General features: G+C 45.0%; 24 non-coding genes across 24 annotated transcripts; all 24 read right to left on the bottom strand.

The window, feature by feature from the left end:
- Positions 1-80: 80 nt before the first annotated feature.
- trnap-agg (transfer RNA proline (anticodon AGG)) lies at positions 81-152 on the bottom strand. Its single transcript has one exon. It is a non-coding gene; the product is annotated as a tRNA-Pro (tRNA).
- Positions 153-894: 742 nt separating this feature from the next.
- On the bottom strand, positions 895-966 carry trnaq-uug (transfer RNA glutamine (anticodon UUG)). The gene has a single exon. It is a non-coding gene; the product is annotated as a tRNA-Gln (tRNA).
- Positions 967-1,036: 70 nt separating this feature from the next.
- trnaf-gaa (transfer RNA phenylalanine (anticodon GAA)) lies at positions 1,037-1,109 on the bottom strand. The gene has a single exon. It is a non-coding gene; the product is annotated as a tRNA-Phe (tRNA).
- A 93-nt stretch (positions 1,110-1,202) lies between these two features.
- trnai-aau (transfer RNA isoleucine (anticodon AAU)) lies at positions 1,203-1,276 on the bottom strand. The gene has a single exon. It is a non-coding gene; the product is annotated as a tRNA-Ile (tRNA).
- An 88-nt stretch (positions 1,277-1,364) lies between these two features.
- trnap-agg (transfer RNA proline (anticodon AGG)) lies at positions 1,365-1,436 on the bottom strand. Its single transcript has one exon. It is a non-coding gene; the product is annotated as a tRNA-Pro (tRNA).
- A 3,097-nt stretch (positions 1,437-4,533) lies between these two features.
- trnaq-uug (transfer RNA glutamine (anticodon UUG)) lies at positions 4,534-4,605 on the bottom strand. The gene has a single exon. It is a non-coding gene; the product is annotated as a tRNA-Gln (tRNA).
- A 205-nt stretch (positions 4,606-4,810) lies between these two features.
- Positions 4,811-4,882, bottom strand: trnaq-uug (transfer RNA glutamine (anticodon UUG)). Its single transcript has one exon. It is a non-coding gene; the product is annotated as a tRNA-Gln (tRNA).
- A 90-nt stretch (positions 4,883-4,972) lies between these two features.
- trnaf-gaa (transfer RNA phenylalanine (anticodon GAA)) lies at positions 4,973-5,045 on the bottom strand. The gene has a single exon. It is a non-coding gene; the product is annotated as a tRNA-Phe (tRNA).
- Positions 5,046-5,137: 92 nt separating this feature from the next.
- On the bottom strand, positions 5,138-5,211 carry trnai-aau (transfer RNA isoleucine (anticodon AAU)). The gene has a single exon. It is a non-coding gene; the product is annotated as a tRNA-Ile (tRNA).
- Positions 5,212-5,299: 88 nt separating this feature from the next.
- On the bottom strand, positions 5,300-5,371 carry trnap-agg (transfer RNA proline (anticodon AGG)). The gene has a single exon. It is a non-coding gene; the product is annotated as a tRNA-Pro (tRNA).
- A 3,097-nt stretch (positions 5,372-8,468) lies between these two features.
- Positions 8,469-8,540, bottom strand: trnaq-uug (transfer RNA glutamine (anticodon UUG)). The gene has a single exon. It is a non-coding gene; the product is annotated as a tRNA-Gln (tRNA).
- Positions 8,541-8,745: 205 nt separating this feature from the next.
- Positions 8,746-8,817, bottom strand: trnaq-uug (transfer RNA glutamine (anticodon UUG)). The gene has a single exon. It is a non-coding gene; the product is annotated as a tRNA-Gln (tRNA).
- A 90-nt stretch (positions 8,818-8,907) lies between these two features.
- Positions 8,908-8,980, bottom strand: trnaf-gaa (transfer RNA phenylalanine (anticodon GAA)). The gene has a single exon. It is a non-coding gene; the product is annotated as a tRNA-Phe (tRNA).
- Positions 8,981-9,073: 93 nt separating this feature from the next.
- trnai-aau (transfer RNA isoleucine (anticodon AAU)) lies at positions 9,074-9,147 on the bottom strand. The gene has a single exon. It is a non-coding gene; the product is annotated as a tRNA-Ile (tRNA).
- Positions 9,148-9,235: 88 nt separating this feature from the next.
- On the bottom strand, positions 9,236-9,307 carry trnap-agg (transfer RNA proline (anticodon AGG)). Its single transcript has one exon. It is a non-coding gene; the product is annotated as a tRNA-Pro (tRNA).
- A 6,256-nt stretch (positions 9,308-15,563) lies between these two features.
- Positions 15,564-15,635, bottom strand: trnaq-uug (transfer RNA glutamine (anticodon UUG)). The gene has a single exon. It is a non-coding gene; the product is annotated as a tRNA-Gln (tRNA).
- A 90-nt stretch (positions 15,636-15,725) lies between these two features.
- Positions 15,726-15,798, bottom strand: trnaf-gaa (transfer RNA phenylalanine (anticodon GAA)). The gene has a single exon. It is a non-coding gene; the product is annotated as a tRNA-Phe (tRNA).
- Positions 15,799-16,107: 309 nt separating this feature from the next.
- trnaq-uug (transfer RNA glutamine (anticodon UUG)) lies at positions 16,108-16,179 on the bottom strand. Its single transcript has one exon. It is a non-coding gene; the product is annotated as a tRNA-Gln (tRNA).
- Positions 16,180-16,393: 214 nt separating this feature from the next.
- On the bottom strand, positions 16,394-16,467 carry trnai-aau (transfer RNA isoleucine (anticodon AAU)). The gene has a single exon. It is a non-coding gene; the product is annotated as a tRNA-Ile (tRNA).
- Positions 16,468-16,555: 88 nt separating this feature from the next.
- trnap-agg (transfer RNA proline (anticodon AGG)) lies at positions 16,556-16,627 on the bottom strand. The gene has a single exon. It is a non-coding gene; the product is annotated as a tRNA-Pro (tRNA).
- Positions 16,628-17,369: 742 nt separating this feature from the next.
- trnaq-uug (transfer RNA glutamine (anticodon UUG)) lies at positions 17,370-17,441 on the bottom strand. The gene has a single exon. It is a non-coding gene; the product is annotated as a tRNA-Gln (tRNA).
- A 70-nt stretch (positions 17,442-17,511) lies between these two features.
- Positions 17,512-17,584, bottom strand: trnaf-gaa (transfer RNA phenylalanine (anticodon GAA)). Its single transcript has one exon. It is a non-coding gene; the product is annotated as a tRNA-Phe (tRNA).
- A 93-nt stretch (positions 17,585-17,677) lies between these two features.
- On the bottom strand, positions 17,678-17,751 carry trnai-aau (transfer RNA isoleucine (anticodon AAU)). The gene has a single exon. It is a non-coding gene; the product is annotated as a tRNA-Ile (tRNA).
- Positions 17,752-17,839: 88 nt separating this feature from the next.
- Positions 17,840-17,911, bottom strand: trnap-agg (transfer RNA proline (anticodon AGG)). The gene has a single exon. It is a non-coding gene; the product is annotated as a tRNA-Pro (tRNA).
- Between the last annotated feature and the right edge of the window lie 2,261 nt (positions 17,912-20,172).

Genomic DNA, 20,172 nt, shown 5'->3' with positions numbered 1-20,172 from the left:
GCACATTTTATCCCCAATTGCTCAGAAATATCCTGGTTGCCCTAATAAGGCTGAAGAGATTAAAAGCAAAGCTGAATAATGGGCTCGTCCGGGATTTGAACCCGGGACCTCTCGCACCCTAAGCGAGAATCATACCCCTAGACCAACGAGCCGAAACATACATCCTCCCTGCTGCTGTCGGGCCGAAAACATTTCAGCTTCCATGGCTTAAAGCGCAATTTTTTGATTAAATCAACAATTAAAAGGTAGCCAGTGCAAAGTTTCCAGCACAGAGGAAATGCGGCCTCTTTTTTTATGGTCATTGGAAATCACGCTGCAGGACCTGCACACAAATAATGAGAAGCTTACTTACAGGAGCCTGGTCTGCAACACTGGACCCAGTTGATGTTGCAGGAGCAGAGGCAGCACTTGGCTGGACAGAAGGCTGTGGAGGAGACTGCAGAGGAGGCTGAGCAGGGCGCAGAGGAGGAGACTGCAGAGGAGGCTGGGCAGGGCGCAGAGGAGGAGACTGCAGAGGAGGCTGGGCAGGGCGCAGAGGAGGAGACTGCAGAGGAGGCTGGGCAGGGTGCAGAGGAGGAGACTGCAGAGGAGGCTGGGCAGGGCGCTGTTTGTTGTCCGACAGCGGGTTGTCCCTCTCCTCCTCCCCCAAAATGCTGCTGACCAGATAGCAGGCATACCCCAGTGAGTTCTCCAGCAGCCACAGGAACCTCTGACCCTGGTGTTTCCCAAACTGGATCTTGCAGTGAGCCAGAACCAGGAACTGGTCTCCAGGATTCCCTTTTTAAGCCCATGTTTCCCCAATTCCGACTCGGTTTGAGAGTGCCAATTTCACCGCCATGTCAGCAGTTGCGCATCACCTCTGTTTTTCCCCTCCCTTCCGCAAAGATCCTAAAAAGGTTCCACCGAGATTTGAACTCGGATCGCTGGATTCAAAGCCCAGAGTGCTAACCATTACACCATGGAACCAACACACCCTGCTAACTGGCTGTCTGAGAGGTGGAATCAGGTAGACTAAAAGAGGGGGAGGTTGTTCCTCTGCCGAAACCCGGGATTGAACCAGGGACCTTTAGATCTTCAGTCTAACGCTCTCCCAACTGAGCTATTTCGGCTAGGTACTTGTGCGGTTTGGCCAGCATGCATGTATGGGAGACCGCCCGTCATTTTCGAGAAGAGCAGAGCGAAGGTCCCAGAGAGAAAATGATTGGCCCGTACGGGGATCGAACCCGCAGCCTTGGCGTTATTAGCGCCACGCTCTAACCAACTGAGCTAACCGGCCTCTCTCTGGCACATTTTATCCCCAATTGCTCAGAAATATCCTGGTTGCCCTAATAAGGCTGAAGAGATTAAAAGCGAAGCCGAATAATGGGCTCGTCCGGGATTTGAACCCGGGACCTCTCGCACCCTAAGCGAGAATCATACCCCTAGACCAACGAGACGAAACATACATCCTCCCTGCTGCTGTCGGGCCGAAAACATTTCAGCTTCCATGGCTTAAAGCGCAATTTTTTGATTAAATCAACAATTAAAAGGTAGCCAGTGCAAAGTTTCCAGCACAGAGGAAATGCGGCCTCTTTTTTGTGGTCATTGGAAATCAAGCTGCAGGACCTGCACACGAATAATGAGAAGCTTACTTACAGGAGCCTGGTCTGCAACACTGGACCCAGTTGATGTTGCAGGAGCAGAGGCAGCACTTGGCTTGACAGAAGGCTGTGGAGGAGACTGCAGAGGAGGCTGAGCAGGGCGCAGAGGAGGAGACTGCAGAGGAGGCTGGGCAGGGCGCAGAGGAGGAGACTGCAGAGGAGGCTGGGCAGGGCGCAGAGGAGGAGACTGTAGAGGAGGCTGGGCAGGGTGCAGAGTGAGGACAGATGCAGTGGGCACAGTGGTGGTGGGCACGTGGGCTAGAGCCTGCCTCTTCAGCACGTATGCTTTGAAAAGGGCCATATTGGTGTTAGGCCTGGCCTTTGCCTTCTTCGGGTAGGTGATGAGAGCCTGGGCCTCCTTGCTTGGGTCCTCATACACCTCCTTCATTGACCTACCCTTAAAATCCCCAAACTCCACCATCAGACATCCAGAGTCTCCGGTCCTCTGGGCCTCCTGCAGCATGGCCTGTTTTTTTTCTGATACACCTCTACAGCCTCGCCTACCTCCCTGATCTGCGAGGTGTATCTGAGGAACAGGTGTTTGTTGTCCGACAGCGGGTTGTCCCTCTCCTCCTCCCCCAAAATGCTGCTGACCAGATAGCAGGCATACCCCAGTGAGTTCTCCAGCAGCCACAGGAACCTCTGACCCTGGTGTTTCCCAAACTGGATCTTGCAGTGAGCCAGAACCAGGAACTGGTCTCCAGGATTCCCTCCATTCTGCCTCAAAAAGGCAGTGGCCTCAGCCAGGACCTCCTCCTTACACCTGGCCCTCCCTGCCAACACGATCTTCCTCCTATTGGCCTCCTCAGTTGGCCCCATAAGGAGTCGACCCTCAGAGGTTCTTCGTAAAACCGGGTATGCATACATAATCTGAAAGGACACAGGCATAAACAGAACGTTACATAGCTGTCATATTCCAACTGAAAGTATTTTACTACATCATTTGTTTTTTATGTAATTAATTATTATAATATTATAATAATTAATGAATATTATTATTATTATTATTATGAGCATAAGCATTATTGTTTTTTATACAACTGTGAATCACTTTGAATTGCCTTGTGTACAAATTGTAAATAGTGTGATGAACTTATTAATAAGAAAATAAATAACACTTCTTGGTACAATCTTGCTGGTATCATGCCATGCTTAAATCGTTTTGTTTTGTTTAGCTTTTGTGGCAGAGATTACTAAGAAACACCAAATATAACATAAAGGCGTTTATGCCAATTCATAATAATATGATCATCAAACAGATCTAAAACTTAAAATGGTATATCAAATCGTTTTGGTATATCTTTTATAACATAGTCGAGAATCATTTGTTGAAACAAAAAAACACTTGTTTTTGCCTATTCATGTCTTTTTAAATATGTATAACATAGTATTTAAAAAGATAACATAAATATGTATACTGGTGTATAACATAGTATAGTATAACATATATGAATTAAACTTTTTTTTTTAAAGGTTTTAGTAAAAATCTTCTTGTGGTCAAAATAATGTAATGAATGACACAAAAAAATACTAAATTAACAACAACAAAAAAATGGTTTAAGGAGGATATAGCTCAATTAGCGGTCGGCTAATTATCTTGACAGTAGTGGCATGTTTTTTACTGTATATCATGGTAAAGTTGCAGGTTCACATGTACAGAAGAAAACGTGTGCTATTACACGCTAGCTAGCTTTATTGGCATGTTTAATTGTCTAAAAACAAACACTGTTTATGAATAAATAATGATCGATTATACAGTCGTGAAGAATAGACTTACCTGTTGCAAAGATTGCAAAGATGACGATAATAATAGCGGTCGCCGATTGGTCAAAAGTAAGCCACAGGAGCAGAGCCAGGAGAGAAACGCGATTGGTCAAAAGTAAGCCACAGGAGAGAAAGGCGATTGGTCAAAAGTAAGCCACAGGAGAGAAACACGATTGGTCAAAAGTAAGCCACAGGAGAGAACGTGATTGGTCAAAAGTAAGCCACAGCAGAGAAACACGATTGGCTCACGTGGGCTTACTTTGGCTCAATTGGTAGGAAGCAGTAGGCGCAAGCGAGAGGTAGTGGGATCGATGCCTGCATTCTCCAGTGCTGTCCATCCTTTTTACGCCCCCCTTCAAGGGGCACTACCTAGATGAGCTCTTGCGGCTCATTGCTGCCGAAAAAGTTTTTTCGAAACGAGGTACTGCACAGATTCCTGGCAAAAGCAGTTCCCACCGAGATTTGAACTTGGATCGCTAGATTCAGAGCCCAGAGTGCTAACCATTACACCATGGAACCTTGGCGTGTGTCAACTTTTCCCATGAGCAGCAGAGATTTAAGTCATTGAGTCCAGAAGCACGATAGCAAGGATTTAAGTCATTGAGTCCAGAAGCACGATAGCAAGGAGCAAATGAAGCCTTTGCTTTTTAAGCCCATGTTTCCCCAATTCCGACTCGGTTTGAGAGTGCCAATTTCACCGCCACGTCAGCAGTTGCGCATCACCTCTGTTTTTTCCCTCCCTTCCGCAAAGAACCTAAAAAGGTTCCACCGAGATTTGAACTCGGATCGCTGGATTCAAAGCGCAATTTTTTCATTAAATCTACAATTAAAAGGTAGCCAGTGCAAAGTTGCCAGCACAGAGGAAATTCGGCCTGTTTTTTTGTGGTCATTGGAAATCACGCTGCAGCACCTGCACACGTGCTAGGGATCGCGCCTCGCTCAATATACTCAAATGGTAGAGCGCTTGCTTAGCATGCGAGAGGTAGCGGGATCGATGCCTGCATTCTCCAGTGCTGTCCATCCTCTTTACGCCCCCCTTCAAGGGGCACTACCTAGATGAGCTCTTGCGGCTCAGTGCTGCCGAAAAAGTTTTTTCGAACGAGGTACTGCACACATTCCTGGCAAAAGCAGGTCCCACCGAGATTTGAACTCGGATCGCTGGATTCAAAGCCCAGAGTGCTAACCATTACACCATGGAACCTTGGCGTGTGTCAACTTTTCCCATGAGCAGCAGAGATTTAAGTCATTGAGTCCTGAAGCACGATAGCAAGGAGCAAATGAAGCCTTTGCTTTTTAAGCCCATGTTTCCCAAATTCCGACTCGGTTTGAGAGTGTCAATTTCACTGCCATGTCACCAGTTGCGCATCACCTCTGTTTTTTCCCTCCCTTCCGCAAAGAACCTAAAAAGGTTCCACCGAGATTTGAACTCGGATTGCTGGATTCAAAGCCCAGAGTGCTAACCATTACACCATGGAACCAACACACTCTGCTAGATGGCTGTTTGAGAGGCAGATAGCGATGAGGCTAGGTGGAATCAGGTAGACTAAAAGTGGCAGACATGGTTCCTCTGCCGAAACCCGGGATTGAACCAGGGACCTTTAAATCTTCACTCTAACGCTCTCCCAACTGAGCTATTTCGGCCAGGTACTTGTATGGTTTAGCCAGCAGGGATCTCTGGGAGACGCCCGTCATTTTCGAGAAGAGCAGAGCGAAGGTCCCAGAGAGAAAATGAGTGGCCCGTACGGGGACCGAACCCGCGACCTTGGCGTTATTAGCACCACGCTCTAACCAACTGAACTAACCGGCCTCTCTCTGGCACATTTTATCCCCAATTTCTCAGAAATATCCTGGTTGCCCTAATCAGGCTGAAGAGATTAAAAGCAAAGCCTAATAATGGGCTCGTCCGGGATTTGAACCCGGGACCTCTCGCACCCTAAGCGAGAATCATACCCCTAGACCAACGAGACGAAACATACATCCTCCCTGCTGCTGTCGGGCCGAAAACATTTCAGCTTCCATGGCTTAAAGCGCAATTTTTTGATTAAATCAACAATTAAAAGGTAGCCAGTGCAAAGTTTCCAGCACAGAGGAAATGCGGCCTCTTTTTTGTGGTCATTGGAAATCAAGCTGCAGGACCTGCACACGAATAATGAGAAGCTTACTTACAGGAGCCTGGTCTGCAACACTGGACCCAGTTGATGTTGCAGGAGCAGAGGCAGCACTTGGCTTGACAGAAGGCTGTGGAGGAGACTGCAGAGGAGGCTGAGCAGGGCGCAGAGGAGGAGACTGCAGAGGAGGCTGGGCAGGGCGCAGAGGAGGAGACTGCAGAGGAGGCTGGGCAGGGCGCAGAGGAGGAGACTGTAGAGGAGGCTGGGCAGGGTGCAGAGTGAGGACAGATGCAGTGGGCACAGTGGTGGTGGGCACGTGGGCTAGAGCCTGCCTCTTCAGCACGTATGCTTTGAAAAGGGCCATATTGGTGTTAGGCCTGGCCTTTGCCTTCTTCAGGTAGGTGATGAGAGCCTGGGCCTCCTTGCTTGGGTCCTCATACACCTCCTTCATTGACCTACCCTTAAAATCCCCAAACTCCACCATCAGACATCCAGAGTCTCCGGTCCTCTGGGCCTCCTGCAGCATGGCCTGTTTTTTTTCTGATACACCTCTACAGCCTCGCCTACCTCCCTGATCTGCGAGGTGTATCTGAGGAACAGGTGTTTGTTGTCCGACAGCGGGTTGTCCCTCTCCTCCTCCCCCAAAATGCTGCTGACCAGATAGCAGGCATACCCCAGTGAGTTCTCCAGCAGCCACAGGAACCTCTGACCCTGGTGTTTCCCAAACTGGATCTTGCAGTGAGCCAGAACCAGGAACTGGTCTCCAGGATTCCCTCCATTCTGCCTCAAAAAGGCAGTGGCCTCAGCCAGGACCTCCTCCTTACACCTGGCCCTCCCTGCCAACACGATCTTCCTCCTATTGGCCTCCTCAGTTGGCCCCATAAGGAGTCGACCCTCAGAGGTTCTTCGTAAAACCGGGTATGCATACATAATCTGAAAGGACACAGGCATAAACAGAACGTTACATAGCTGTCATATTCCAACTGAAAGTATTTTACTACATCATTTGTTTTTTATGTAATTAATTATTATAATATTATAATAATTAATGAATATTATTATTATTATTATTATGAGCATAAGCATTATTGTTTTTTATACAACTGTGAATCACTTTGAATTGCCTTGTGTACAAATTGTAAATAGTGTGATGAACTTATTAATAAGAAAATAAATAACACTTCTTGGTACAATCTTGCTGGTATCATGCCATGCTTAAATCGTTTTGTTTTGTTTAGCTTTTGTGGCAGAGATTACTAAGAAACACCAAATATAACATAAAGGCGTTTATGCCAATTCATAATAATATGATCATCAAACAGATCTAAAACTTAAAATGGTATATCAAATCGTTTTGGTATATCTTTTATAACATAGTCGAGAATCATTTGTTGAAACAAAAAAACACTTGTTTTTGCCTATTCATGTCTTTTTAAATATGTATAACATAGTATTTAAAAAGATAACATAAATATGTATACTGGTGTATAACATAGTATAGTATAACATATATGAATTAAACTTTTTTTTTTAAAGGTTTTAGTAAAAATCTTCTTGTGGTCAAAATAATGTAATGAATGACACAAAAAAATACTAAATTAACAACAACAAAAAAATGGTTTAAGGAGGATATAGCTCAATTAGCGGTCGGCTAATTATCTTGACAGTAGTGGCATGTTTTTTACTGTATATCATGGTAAAGTTGCAGGTTCACATGTACAGAAGAAAACGTGTGCTATTACACGCTAGCTAGCTTTATTGGCATGTTTAATTGTCTAAAAACAAACACTGTTTATGAATAAATAATGATCGATTATACAGTCGTGAAGAATAGACTTACCTGTTGCAAAGATTGCAAAGATGACGATAATAATAGCGGTCGCCGATTGGTCAAAAGTAAGCCACAGGAGCAGAGCCAGGAGAGAAACGCGATTGGTCAAAAGTAAGCCACAGGAGAGAAAGGCGATTGGTCAAAAGTAAGCCACAGGAGAGAAACACGATTGGTCAAAAGTAAGCCACAGGAGAGAACGTGATTGGTCAAAAGTAAGCCACAGCAGAGAAACACGATTGGCTCACGTGGGCTTACTTTGGCTCAATTGGTAGGAAGCAGTAGGCGCAAGCGAGAGGTAGTGGGATCGATGCCTGCATTCTCCAGTGCTGTCCATCCTTTTTACGCCCCCCTTCAAGGGGCACTACCTAGATGAGCTCTTGCGGCTCATTGCTGCCGAAAAAGTTTTTTCGAAACGAGGTACTGCACAGATTCCTGGCAAAAGCAGTTCCCACCGAGATTTGAACTTGGATCGCTAGATTCAGAGCCCAGAGTGCTAACCATTACACCATGGAACCTTGGCGTGTGTCAACTTTTCCCATGAGCAGCAGAGATTTAAGTCATTGAGTCCAGAAGCACGATAGCAAGGATTTAAGTCATTGAGTCCAGAAGCACGATAGCAAGGAGCAAATGAAGCCTTTGCTTTTTAAGCCCATGTTTCCCCAATTCCGACTCGGTTTGAGAGTGCCAATTTCACCGCCACGTCAGCAGTTGCGCATCACCTCTGTTTTTTCCCTCCCTTCCGCAAAGAACCTAAAAAGGTTCCACCGAGATTTGAACTCGGATCGCTGGATTCAAAGCGCAATTTTTTCATTAAATCTACAATTAAAAGGTAGCCAGTGCAAAGTTGCCAGCACAGAGGAAATTCGGCCTGTTTTTTTGTGGTCATTGGAAATCACGCTGCAGCACCTGCACACGTGCTAGGGATCGCGCCTCGCTCAATATACTCAAATGGTAGAGCGCTTGCTTAGCATGCGAGAGGTAGCGGGATCGATGCCTGCATTCTCCAGTGCTGTCCATCCTCTTTACGCCCCCCTTCAAGGGGCACTACCTAGATGAGCTCTTGCGGCTCAGTGCTGCCGAAAAAGTTTTTTCGAACGAGGTACTGCACACATTCCTGGCAAAAGCAGGTCCCACCGAGATTTGAACTCGGATCGCTGGATTCAAAGCCCAGAGTGCTAACCATTACACCATGGAACCTTGGCGTGTGTCAACTTTTCCCATGAGCAGCAGAGATTTAAGTCATTGAGTCCTGAAGCACGATAGCAAGGAGCAAATGAAGCCTTTGCTTTTTAAGCCCATGTTTCCCAAATTCCGACTCGGTTTGAGAGTGTCAATTTCACTGCCATGTCACCAGTTGCGCATCACCTCTGTTTTTTCCCTCCCTTCCGCAAAGAACCTAAAAAGGTTCCACCGAGATTTGAACTCGGATTGCTGGATTCAAAGCCCAGAGTGCTAACCATTACACCATGGAACCAACACACTCTGCTAGATGGCTGTTTGAGAGGCAGATAGCGATGAGGCTAGGTGGAATCAGGTAGACTAAAAGTGGCAGACATGGTTCCTCTGCCGAAACCCGGGATTGAACCAGGGACCTTTAAATCTTCACTCTAACGCTCTCCCAACTGAGCTATTTCGGCCAGGTACTTGTATGGTTTAGCCAGCAGGGATCTCTGGGAGACCGCCCGTCATTTTCGAGAAGAGCAGAGCGAAGGTCCCAGAGAGAAAATGAGTGGCCCGTACGGGGACCGAACCCGCGACCTTGGCGTTATTAGCACCACGCTCTAACCAACTGAACTAACCGGCCTCTCTCTGGCACATTTTATCCCCAATTTCTCAGAAATATCCTGGTTGCCCTAATCAGGCTGAAGAGATTAAAAGCAAAGCCTAATAATGGGCTCGTCCGGGATTTGAACCCGGGACCTCTCGCACCCTAAGCGAGAATCATACCCCTAGACCAACGAGCCGAAACGTACATCCTGGTTACTGCTGCTAGGACGGAAACATTTCAGCTTCCATGGCTTAAAGCGCAATTTTTTGATTAAATCTACAATTAAAAGGTAGCCGGTGCAAAGTTTCCAGCACAGAGGAAATGCGGCCTCTTTTTTTGTGGTCATTGGAAATCACGCTGCAGGACCTGCACACGAATAATGAGAAGCTTACTTACAGGAGCCTGGTCTGCAACACTGGACCCAGTTGATGTTGCAGGAGCAGAGGCAGCACTTGGCTGGACAGAAGGCTGTGGAGGAGACTGCAGAGGAGGCTGAGCAGGGCGCAGAGGAGGAGACTGCAGAGGAGGCTGGGCAGGGTGCAGAGGAGGAGACTGCAGAGGAGGCTGGGCAGGGCGCAGAGGAGGAGACTGCAGAGGAGGCTGGGCAGGGCGCTGCAGTCCTGTGGGTGGCTGTAGTGAGGATGGTCCTGGTGCAGAGGGACAGGGGTTGAAGGCCTTGCTGGAAAGATGGGAGTTGCTCTTTCCAGTGGACAGGAAGCTCTGCAGGTGACTGGTACACCTGGCCAGGGGTCCACAATGCTGGAGGAGCAGGATAAGGGGCAGGAGCAGGGGCAGTAGCACGAGCCGGGGCAGGAGCAGGGCCTCTCGAGCCTGCAGTGGCTGGAGAAAAAAGAAAAAAACTTACCCACTTACAGGGTTTGGCTGGAGACAAAATCTTTTGTGCCAGCTGTGAAGCAGATAAATGCTTCCCCCGCGCCAACAGGGCCTTCACATTGGTCGCCAGCAGTGGCCTGTTCTTAGTGGCAGTAGGTGGAGGAGGAACAGACACAGTGGCAGTGGGCACAGCAGCAGTGAGGAATCGACCCTCAGTGGTTCTTCGTAAAACCGGGTATGCATACATAATCTGAAAGGACACAGGCATAAACAGAACGTTACATAGCTGTCATATTCCAACTGAAAGTATCTTACTACATCATTTGTTTTTTATGTAATGAATTATTATAATTAATTGTAAATAGTGTGATGAACTTATTAATAAGAAAACAAATAACACTTCTTGGTACAATCTTGCTGGTATCATGCCATGCTTAAATCGTTTTGTTTTGTTTAGCTTTTGTGGCAGAGATTACTAAGAAACACCAAATATAACATAAAGGCGTTTATGCCAATTCATAATAATATGATCATCAAACAGATCTAAAACTTAAAATGGTATATCAAATCGTTTTGGTATATCTTTTATAACATAGTTGAGAATCATTTGTTGAAACAAAAAAACACTTGTTTTTGCCTATTCATGTCTTTTTAAATATGTATAACATAGTATTTAAAAAGATAACATAAATATGTATACTGGTGTATAACATAGTATAGTATAACATATATGAATTAAACTTTTTTTTTAAAGGTTTTAGTAAAAATCTTCTTGTGGTCAAAATAATGTAATGAATGACACAAAAAAATACTAAATTAACAACAACAAAAAAATGGTTTAAGGAGGATATAGCTTAATTAGCGGTCGGCTAATTATCTTGACAGTAGTGGCATGTTTTTTACTGTATATCATGGTAAAGTTGCAGGTTCACATGTACAGAAGAAAACGTGTGCTATTACACGCTAGCTAGCTTTATTGGCATGTTTAATTGTCTAAAAACAAACACTGTTTATGAATAAATAATGATCGATTAATAATAGCGGTCGCCGATTGGTCAAAAGTAAGCCACAGGAGCAGGGGGGGGGGGGGGGGGGGGGGGGGGTCAGGGGGCAATATGCCCAATATCTATCAATATCAATATCTATCGCCCACTAGAGGTGTCCGAAAACCACCTATTCCGTGGCAAGTAGGTAAGGTTCTTTTTATTAAAACCATTATATTCTTGATTGCTAATTGTCTAAAGTGCTCATTTTTACAAAGTCAATGAAGTGTTCGACCCTTTAGCTACAAAGCTTTACATTTCGTTGCTATTTCAGTAACCTAAATTTTATAATAACAAGAAGGTGATTTTTCCTGGCCAGAAAATAGCTTGTTTGGAATTATAAGAAAGAGATAATTTTTGTTGAAAATTGATGTTAATATTACGGCCGTTTGCTGGACAAACAGATTGTTCGATAACTAAATTAATTCCATTTAAGGTTATCTCATATAATCAATCTGTAATAAGACTATTGATATATTAATGACGAACCATAACCCATTATGGTGATCATTCATATATACAATCAATCTATTTTCAGCTTCGATAATTTAACTGTAATGTGCAATATATTAATCATTCATGATTAATTATTAAATTCCCTATATATAATTTGAGCTAATTTAATGTAAGACTCATTGTCGCTACATCTGTGTTGTGAAATAAAATAATATGTCATTTAAAAAAGACTGTTTTGTTTTATTTGTAATTGTTTGTAAAATATTGTTTAAGATTTACATACCTTGAGGAAGTTGTTCCTCAGCTTGCGAGGCTACAGTTGCCATCTCCAGGTCATCTTCCTCCTCAAAAAAATCCGTAGCAGCAGAGTCTGTAAAATAACATAAAACACTAAGCACATGTCACCAACACACTTGTATGCGTTAAGTGATACTCACCACATGTAAAGAGCTGTCTCCGGGCTGCGGACTCAGACGCAGGTGGTACACGTGGTCCTGCAGCTGTTGAACACGTATTTTCGTTAGACATATATACTGCATAATATATACTGTAATGATTTTAAAGCTTGCAAATCACTTACAGGGTTTGGCTGGAGACAAAATCTTTTGTGCCAGCTGTGAAGCAGATAAATGCTTCCCCCGCGCCAACAGGGCCTTCACATTGGTCGCCAGCAGTGGCCTGTTCTTAGTGGCAGTAGGTGGAGGAGGAACAGACACAGTGGCAGTGGGCACAGCAGCAGTGAGGACAGATGCAGTGGGCACAGTGGTGGTGGGCACGTGGGCTGGAGCCTGCCTCTTCAGCACGTATGCTTTGAAAAGGGCCATATTGGTGTTAGGCCTGGCCTTTGCCTTCTTCAGGTAGGTGATGAGAGCCTGGGCCTCCTTGCTTGGGTCCTCATACACCTCCTTCATTGACCTACCCTTAAAATCCCCAAACTCCACCATCAGACATCCAGAGTGTCCTGTCCTCTCGGCCTCCTGCAGCATGGCCTGTTTTTTCTGATACACCTCCACAGCCTCGCCTACCTCCCTGATCTGCGAGGTGTATCTGAGGAACAGGTGTTTGTTGGCCGACAGCGGGTTGTCCCTCTCCTCCTCCCCCAAAATGCTGCTGACCAGATAGCAGGCATACCCCAGTGAGTTCTCCAGCAGCCACAGGAACCTCTGACCCTGGTGTTTCCCAAACTGGATCTTGCAGTGAGCCAGAACCAGGTACTGGTCTCCAGGATTCCCTCCATTCTGCCTCACAAAGGCAGTGGCCTCAGCCAGGACCTCCTCCTTACACCTGGCCCTATCTGCCAACACGATCTCCCTCCTATTGGCCTCCTCAGTTGGCCCCATAAGGAGTCGACCCTCAGAGGTTCTTCGTAAAACCGGGTATGCATACATAATCTGAAAGGACACAGGCATAAACAGAACGTTACATAGCTGTCATATTCCAACTGAAAGTATTTTACTACAGCATTTGCTTTTTATGTAATAAATTATTATAATATTATAATAATTAATGATTATTATTATTATGAGCATAAGCATTATTGTTTTTTATACAACTGTGAATCACTTTGAATTGCCTTGTGTACAAATTGTAAATAGTGTGATGAACTTATTAATAAGAAAATAAATAACACTTCTTGGTACAATCTTGCTGGTATCATGCCCTGCTTAAATCGTTTTGTTTTGTTTAGCTTTTGTGGCAGAGATTACTAAGAAACACCAAATATAACATAAAGGCGTTTAGGACAATTCATAATAATATGATCATCAAACAGATCTAAAACTTAAAATGGTATATCAAATCGTTTTGGTATATCTTTTATAACGTAGTTGAGAATCATTTGTTGAAACAAAAAAACACTTGTTTTTGCCTATTCATGTCTTTTTAAATATGTATAACATAGTATTTAAAAAGATAACATAAATATGTATACTCGTGTATAACATAGTATAGTATAACATATATGAATTAAACTTTTTTTTAAAGGTTTTAGTAAAATATCTTCTTGTGCTCAAAATAATGTAATGAATGACAAAAATGAGGATGGAGGAATCGAATGAAAGCTTTTTTATACATTGGAATACTTGATCACTCGAGCGTCACTTCATAGCGTCATCAGCAGCGCTCAAAGGATCTGCCCTCATGTTGTTGCAGTTTGTTTATTTAAGAAATTCATAATAAATAATAATAAAGCAAGATACCCTGTTGAAATATGTGTAATGTGTGGTTTATATAAACTGCAAAGGTAAAGTATACTTTAAAACAGATTGTGACCGATGTGAAGGGGGAGGAGAATGTATACGTGCGTCACGTTTAGTCAATAAAACACTTCCGCATAGGATACAACTGTGTATCCTCGCTCATGACTCCTCTGAAAGCCTCCTCACTCCTCGAGGTGCAATTAGAGCAGTGTTTCCCAAACTTTTTTCAGTCGAGGCACCCTTTGAAAATTTAAAAAAAATTGTGGCACCCTACACTAGTGTTGTCACGATACTACTTTGATACTATACCTTGAAATGTATTGATTTTCAATACCACAGGGAATAACTGCCGTATATAGGCCTACTGTCATATAGATATTTTTTAATATTATCAATTTTTTTGTCCATCCATTTAAAGTCTAGGAAATCATTAATTTCTTCTGCAGAGATGACTTTACATGATGACATATTTAATTAAGGCTTTTATTCATAATTCAGCAAAACATTGCTCAATTACCATTGCAAATCTCACCTAAATGTTTGCTCACTCAGTGTAGGCCTATTTGTGTTTTTATATTGGGATAATTTTGTTATAATTGCACAAGATAGCTTGTTTTTAATATATTTTATAATGTAATAATTTCACAGTTAATCTCCAAATTAATGTATAAACAACATAAAGACAGTATATTTTAAATAATTGTTTAATGGCATCTTTTTTATGAATGAAGCCCAGTATCACTGATACCAATACTGCTACTGATGTCAGGAAATACACAGAAATTGAATAAAGTTATCAAACACTTTACAGTCTTCACTGCATAAATAATAAATTAAATATAGATGAATCCTTATTAAAGCTACAAGCGTTCTTTAGTCAAGAGCAGTGAGTAATTTTCTCTGTTACCTGTTCTTTGATTCTGTTGTCACTGCTGCACTTGTTTATCTCACACGCGTCCCATCTTCTCACAACTCTAATTTAAGATTTTAACTAATTTAAGACTGCTCTCATGAGGATACTCAACAAAACGGACATTTTGTCATAACTGTGTGTTATTATTCGTTCAAGCACGAAAGAGAAGTCGATTCTGGCACGCGATGCGCGTCGTCCTGTGTCAGCAGGACATTCACAGACAGCGCGTTCTCTTTTGTCTTTTCGCGGTTGCATGGTTTAAAAGCATTTGCATGAATAAGAACGTGATTATATAATGTAAGGCTAGCCAAAGGATGACAGAAAAAACGGATGCTGCGTTAATTGTGTTTAAATCTTTTTTAACGCGTAAAACTGAAAAACATTAATCGCACGCGTTACCGTTGACAGCAGTACGGACATAACTGATGTGTTTGTGAATATGCGGCAAGACGGACGTTGTGACAATGGTTCGTGTGTATTTGACCGTAAGCGCAACAAGCCATGAAAAAGAGGCAGCTTTATGTGTGGACGCTGGGAATGAAGCACGAGAATGAAATCATGAGGAACCCCCGCAATTCAACGAACGCGGAAAACTTATGAGTTGCATTTTTTATTATAAATTTGTGTGCATTATTTGTTGTTATTAGACGATGCGAGAATGATGATACATTTATTATTATTTTTTTTACACATTTTAGCAATTTAAAAATGTTTAATGGAGTTTTTACACGGCACCCCTGCTCTCGCCAGAAGGCACCCCAGGGTGCCGCGGCACCCCGTTTGGGAAACGCTGAATTAGAGAATTGAGATGTCCTTCAAGATGGCTGAGCTCGATCGGTTTCCGGGTCATAGGATGGAGGACAGAGGAACGAGGAGACGAGGAGGGATATTGAGAAGCACCCTATGTTTCCCCAATTCCGACTCGGTTTGAGAGTGCCAATTTCACCGCCACGTCAGCAATTGCGCATCACCTCTGTTTTTTCCCTCCCTTCCGCGAAGAACCTAAAAAGGTTCTACCGAGATTTGAACTCGGATCGCTGGATTCAAAGCCCAGAGTGCTAACCATTACACCATGGAACCAACACACCCTCCCAGCTGTTTGTCTGAGACGGAGATAGCGATGAGGCTAGGTGGAATCAGGTAGCCTAAAGGAGGCGGGCGTGGTTCCTCTGCCGAAACCCGAGATTGAACCAGGGACCTTTAGATCTTCAGTCTAACACTCTCCCAACTGAGCTATTTCGGCCAGGTACTTGTGCTGTTTAGCCTGGCAAATGAAGGTCCCACCGAGATTTGAATTCGGATCACTGGATTCAGAGCCCAGAGTGCTAACCCTTACACCATGGAACCTCGGCGTGTGTCAACTTTTCCCATGAGGTGCAGAGATTTAAGTCATTCAGTCCAGAACCCCGATAGCAAGGAGCGAAAGAAGCCTTTGCTTTTTAAGCCCATGTTTCCCCAATTCCGACTCGGTTTGAGAGTGCCAATTTCACCGCCACGTCAGCAGTTGCGCATCACCTCTGTTTTTCCCCTCCCTTCCGCAAAGATCCTAAAAAGGTTCCACCGAGATTTGAACTCGGATCGCTGGATTCAAAGCCCAGAGTGCTAACCATTACACCATGGAACCAACACACCCTGCTAACTGGCTGTCTGAGAGGTGGAATCAGGTAGACTAAAAGAGGGGGAGGTTGTTCCTCTGCCGAAACCCGTCTAACGCTCTAACGCTCTCCCAACTGAGCTATTTCGGCCAGGTACTTGTGCGGTTTGGCCAGCATGTATGTATGGGAGACCGCCCGTCATTTTCGAGAAGAGCAGAGCGAAGGTCTCAGAGAGAAAATGATTGGCCCGTACGGGGATCGAACTCGCGGCCTTGGCGTTATTAGCGCCACGCTCTAACCAACTGAGCTAACCAGCCTCTCTCTGGCACATTTTATCCCCAATTGCTCAGAAAAATCCTGGTTGCCCTAATAAGGCTGAAGAGATTAAAAGCAAAGCCGAATAATGGGCTCGTCCGGGATTTGAACCCGGGACCTCTCGCACCCTAAGCGAGAATCATACCCCTAGACCAACGAGCCGAAACATACATCCTCCCTGCTGCTGTCGGGCCGAAAACATTTCAGCTTCCATGGCTTAAAACGCAATTTTTTGATTAAATCAACAATTAAAAGGTAGCCAGTGCAAAGTTTCCAGCACAGAGGAAATGCGGCCTCTTTTTTTGTGGTCATTGGAAATCACGCTGCAGGACCTGCACACGAATAATGAGAAGCTTACTTACAGGAGCCTGGTCTGCAACACTGGACCCAGTTGATGTTGCAGGAGCAGAGGCAGCACTTGGCTGGACAGAAGGCTGTGTAGGAGACTGCAGAGGAGGCTGAGCAGGGCGCAGAGGAGGAGACTGCAGAGGAGGCTGGGCAGGGCGCAGAGGAGGAGACTGCAGAGGAGGCTGGGCAGGGCGCAGAGGAGGAGACTGCAGAGGAGGCTGGGCAGGGTGCAGAGGAGGAGACTGCAGAGGAGGCTGGGCAGGGCGCTGTTTGTTGTCTTACAGCGGGTTGTCCCTCTCCTCCTCCCCCAAAATGCTGCTGACCAGATAGCAGGCATACCCCAGTGAGTTCTCCAGCAGCCACAGGAACCTCTGACCCTGGTGTTTCCCAAACTGGATCTTGCAGTGAGCCAGAACCAGGAACTGGTCTCCAGGATTCCCTTTTTAAGCCCATGTTTCCCCAATTCCGACTCGGTTTGAGAGTGCCAATTTCACCGCCACGTCAGCAGTTGCGCATCACCTCTGTTTTTCCCCTCCCTTCCGCAAAGATCCTAAAAAGGTTCCACCGAGATTTGAACTCGGATCGCTGGATTCAAAGCCCAGAGTGCTAACCATTACACCATGGAACCAACACACCCTGCTAACTGGCTGTCTGAGAGGTGGAATCAGGTAGACTAAAAGAGGGGGAGGTTGTTCCTCTGCCGAAACCCGGGATTGAACCAGGGACCTTTAGATCTTCAGTCTAACGCTCTCCCAACTGAGCTATTTCGGCCAGGTACTTGTGCGGTTTGGCCAGCATGGATGTATGGGAGACCGCCTGTCATTTTCGAGAAGAGCAGAGCGAAGGTCCCAGAGAGAAAATGATTGGCCCGTACGGGGATTGAACCCGCAGCCTTGGCGTTATTAGCACAACGCTCTAACCAACTGAGCTAACCAGCCTCTCTCTGGCACATTTTATCCCCAATTGCTCAGAAATATCCTGGTTGCCCTAATAAGGCTGAAGAGATTAAAAGCAAAGCCGAATAATGGGCTCGTCCGGGATTTGAACCCGGGACCTCTCGCACCCTAAGCGAGAATCATACCCCTAGACCAACGAGCCGAAACATACATCCTCCCTGCTGCTGTCGGGCCGAAAACATTTCAGCTTCCATGGCTTAAAGCGCAATTTTTTGATTAAATCAACAATTAAAAGGTAGCCAGTGCAAAGTTTCCAGCACAGAGGAAATGCGGCCTCTTTTTTTGTGGTCATTGGAAATCACGCTGCAGGACCTGCACACGAATAATGAGAAGCTTACTTACAGGAGCCTGGTCTGCAACACTGGACCCAGTTGATGTTGCAGGAGCAGAGGCAGCACTTGGCTGGACAGAAGGCTGTGGAGGAGACTGCAGAGGAGGCTGAGCAGGGCGCAGAGGAGGAGACTGTAGAGGAGGCTGAGCAGGGCGCAGAGGAGGAGACTGCAGAGGAGGCTGGGCAGGGCGCTGAGGAGGAGACTGCAGAGGAGGCTGGGCAGGGCGCAGAGGAGGAGACTGCAGAGGAGGCTGGGCAGGTTGCAGAGGAGGAGACTGCAGGGGAGGCTGGGCAGGGCACTGCAGTCCTGTGGTTGGCTGTAGTGAGGATGGTCCTGGTGCAGAGGGACAGGGGTTGAAAGCCTTGCTGGAAAGATGGGAGTTGCTCTTTCCAGTGGACAGGAAGCTCTGCAGGAGACTGGGACACCTGGCCAGGGGTCCACAATGCTGGAGGAGCAGGATAAGGGGCAGGAGCAGGGGCAGTAGCACGAGCCGGGGCAGGAGCAGGGCCTCTCGAGCCTGCAGTGGCTGGAGAAAAAAGAAAAAACGTACCCACTTACAGGGTTTGGCTGGAGACAAAATCTTTTGTGTGTCTCTTTTTAGTGGCAGTAGGTGGAGGAGGAACAGACATAGTGGCAGTGGGCACAGCAGAAGTGAGGACAGATGCAGTGGGCACAGTGGTGGTGGGCACGTGGGCTAGAGCCTGCCTCTTCAGCACGTATGCTTTGAAAAGGGCCATATTGGTGTTAGGCCTGGCCTTTCCCTTCTTCAGGTAGGTGATGAGAGCCTGGGCCTCCTTGCTTGGGCCCTCATACACCTCCTTCATTGACCTACCCTTAAAATCCCCAAACTCCACCATCAGACATCCAGAGTCTTCTGTCCTCTGGGCCTCCTGCAGCATGGCCTGTTTTTTTCTGATACACCACTACAGCCTCGCCTACCTCCCTGATCTGCGAGGTGTATCTGAGGAACAGGTGTTTGTTGTCCGACAGCGGGTTGTCCCTCTCCTCCTCCCCCAAAATGCTGCTGACCAGATAGCAGGCATACCCCAGTGAGTTCTCCAGCAGCCACAGGAACCTCTGACCCTGGTGTTTCCCAAACTGGATCTTGCAGTGAGCCAGAACCAGGAACTGGTCTCCAGGATTCCCTCCATTCTGCCTCAAAAAGGCAGTGGCCTCAGCCAGGACCTCCTCCTTACACCTGGCCCTCCCTGCCAACACGATCTTCCTCCTATTGGCCTCCTCAGTTGGCTCCATAAGGAGTCGACCCTCAGAGGTTCTTCGTAAAACCGGGTATGCATACATAATCTGAAAGGACACAGGCATAAACAGAACGTTACATAGCTGTCATATTCCAACTGAAAGTATTTTACTACATCATTTGTTTTTTATGTAATTAATTATTATAATATTATAATAATTAATGAATATTATTATTATTATTATTATGAGCATAAGCATTATTGTTTTTTATACAACTGTGAATCACTTTGAATTGCCTTGTGTACAAATTGTAAATAGTGTGATGAACTTATTAATAAGAAAATAAATAACACTTCTTGGTACAATCTTGCTGGTATCATGCCATGCTTAAATCGTTTTGTTTTGTTTAGCTTTTGTGGCAGAGATTACTAAGAAACACCAAATATAACATAAAGGCGTTTATGCCAATTCATAATAATATGATCATCAAACAGATCTAAAACTTAAAATGGTATATCAAATCGTTTTGGTATATCTTTTATAACATAGTCGAGAATCATTTGTTGAAACAAAAAAACACTTGTTTTTGCCTATTCATGTCTTTTAAATATGTATAACATAGTATTTAAAAAGATAACATAAATATGTATACTGGTGTATAACATAGTATAGTATAACATATATGAATTAAACTTTTTTTTTAAAGGTTTTAGTAAAAATCTTCTTGTGGTCAAAATAATGTAATGAATGACACAAAAAAATACTAAATTAACAACAACAAAAAAATGGTTTAAGGAGGATATAGCTCAATTAGCGGTCGGCTAATTATCTTGACAGTAGTGGCATGTTTTTTACTGTATATCATGGTAAA

This window comes from Siphateles boraxobius, unplaced genomic scaffold, assembly GCF_051911475.1.
Source record: "Siphateles boraxobius isolate OS27281-9 unplaced genomic scaffold, OSU_SipBor_1 116, whole genome shotgun sequence".
In the NCBI taxonomy this organism is placed as follows: domain Eukaryota; kingdom Metazoa; phylum Chordata; class Actinopteri; order Cypriniformes; family Leuciscidae; genus Siphateles; species Siphateles boraxobius.
The sequence above is the reverse complement of the archived record's forward strand: the minus strand, read 5'-3'. Positions and strand labels throughout refer to the sequence as shown.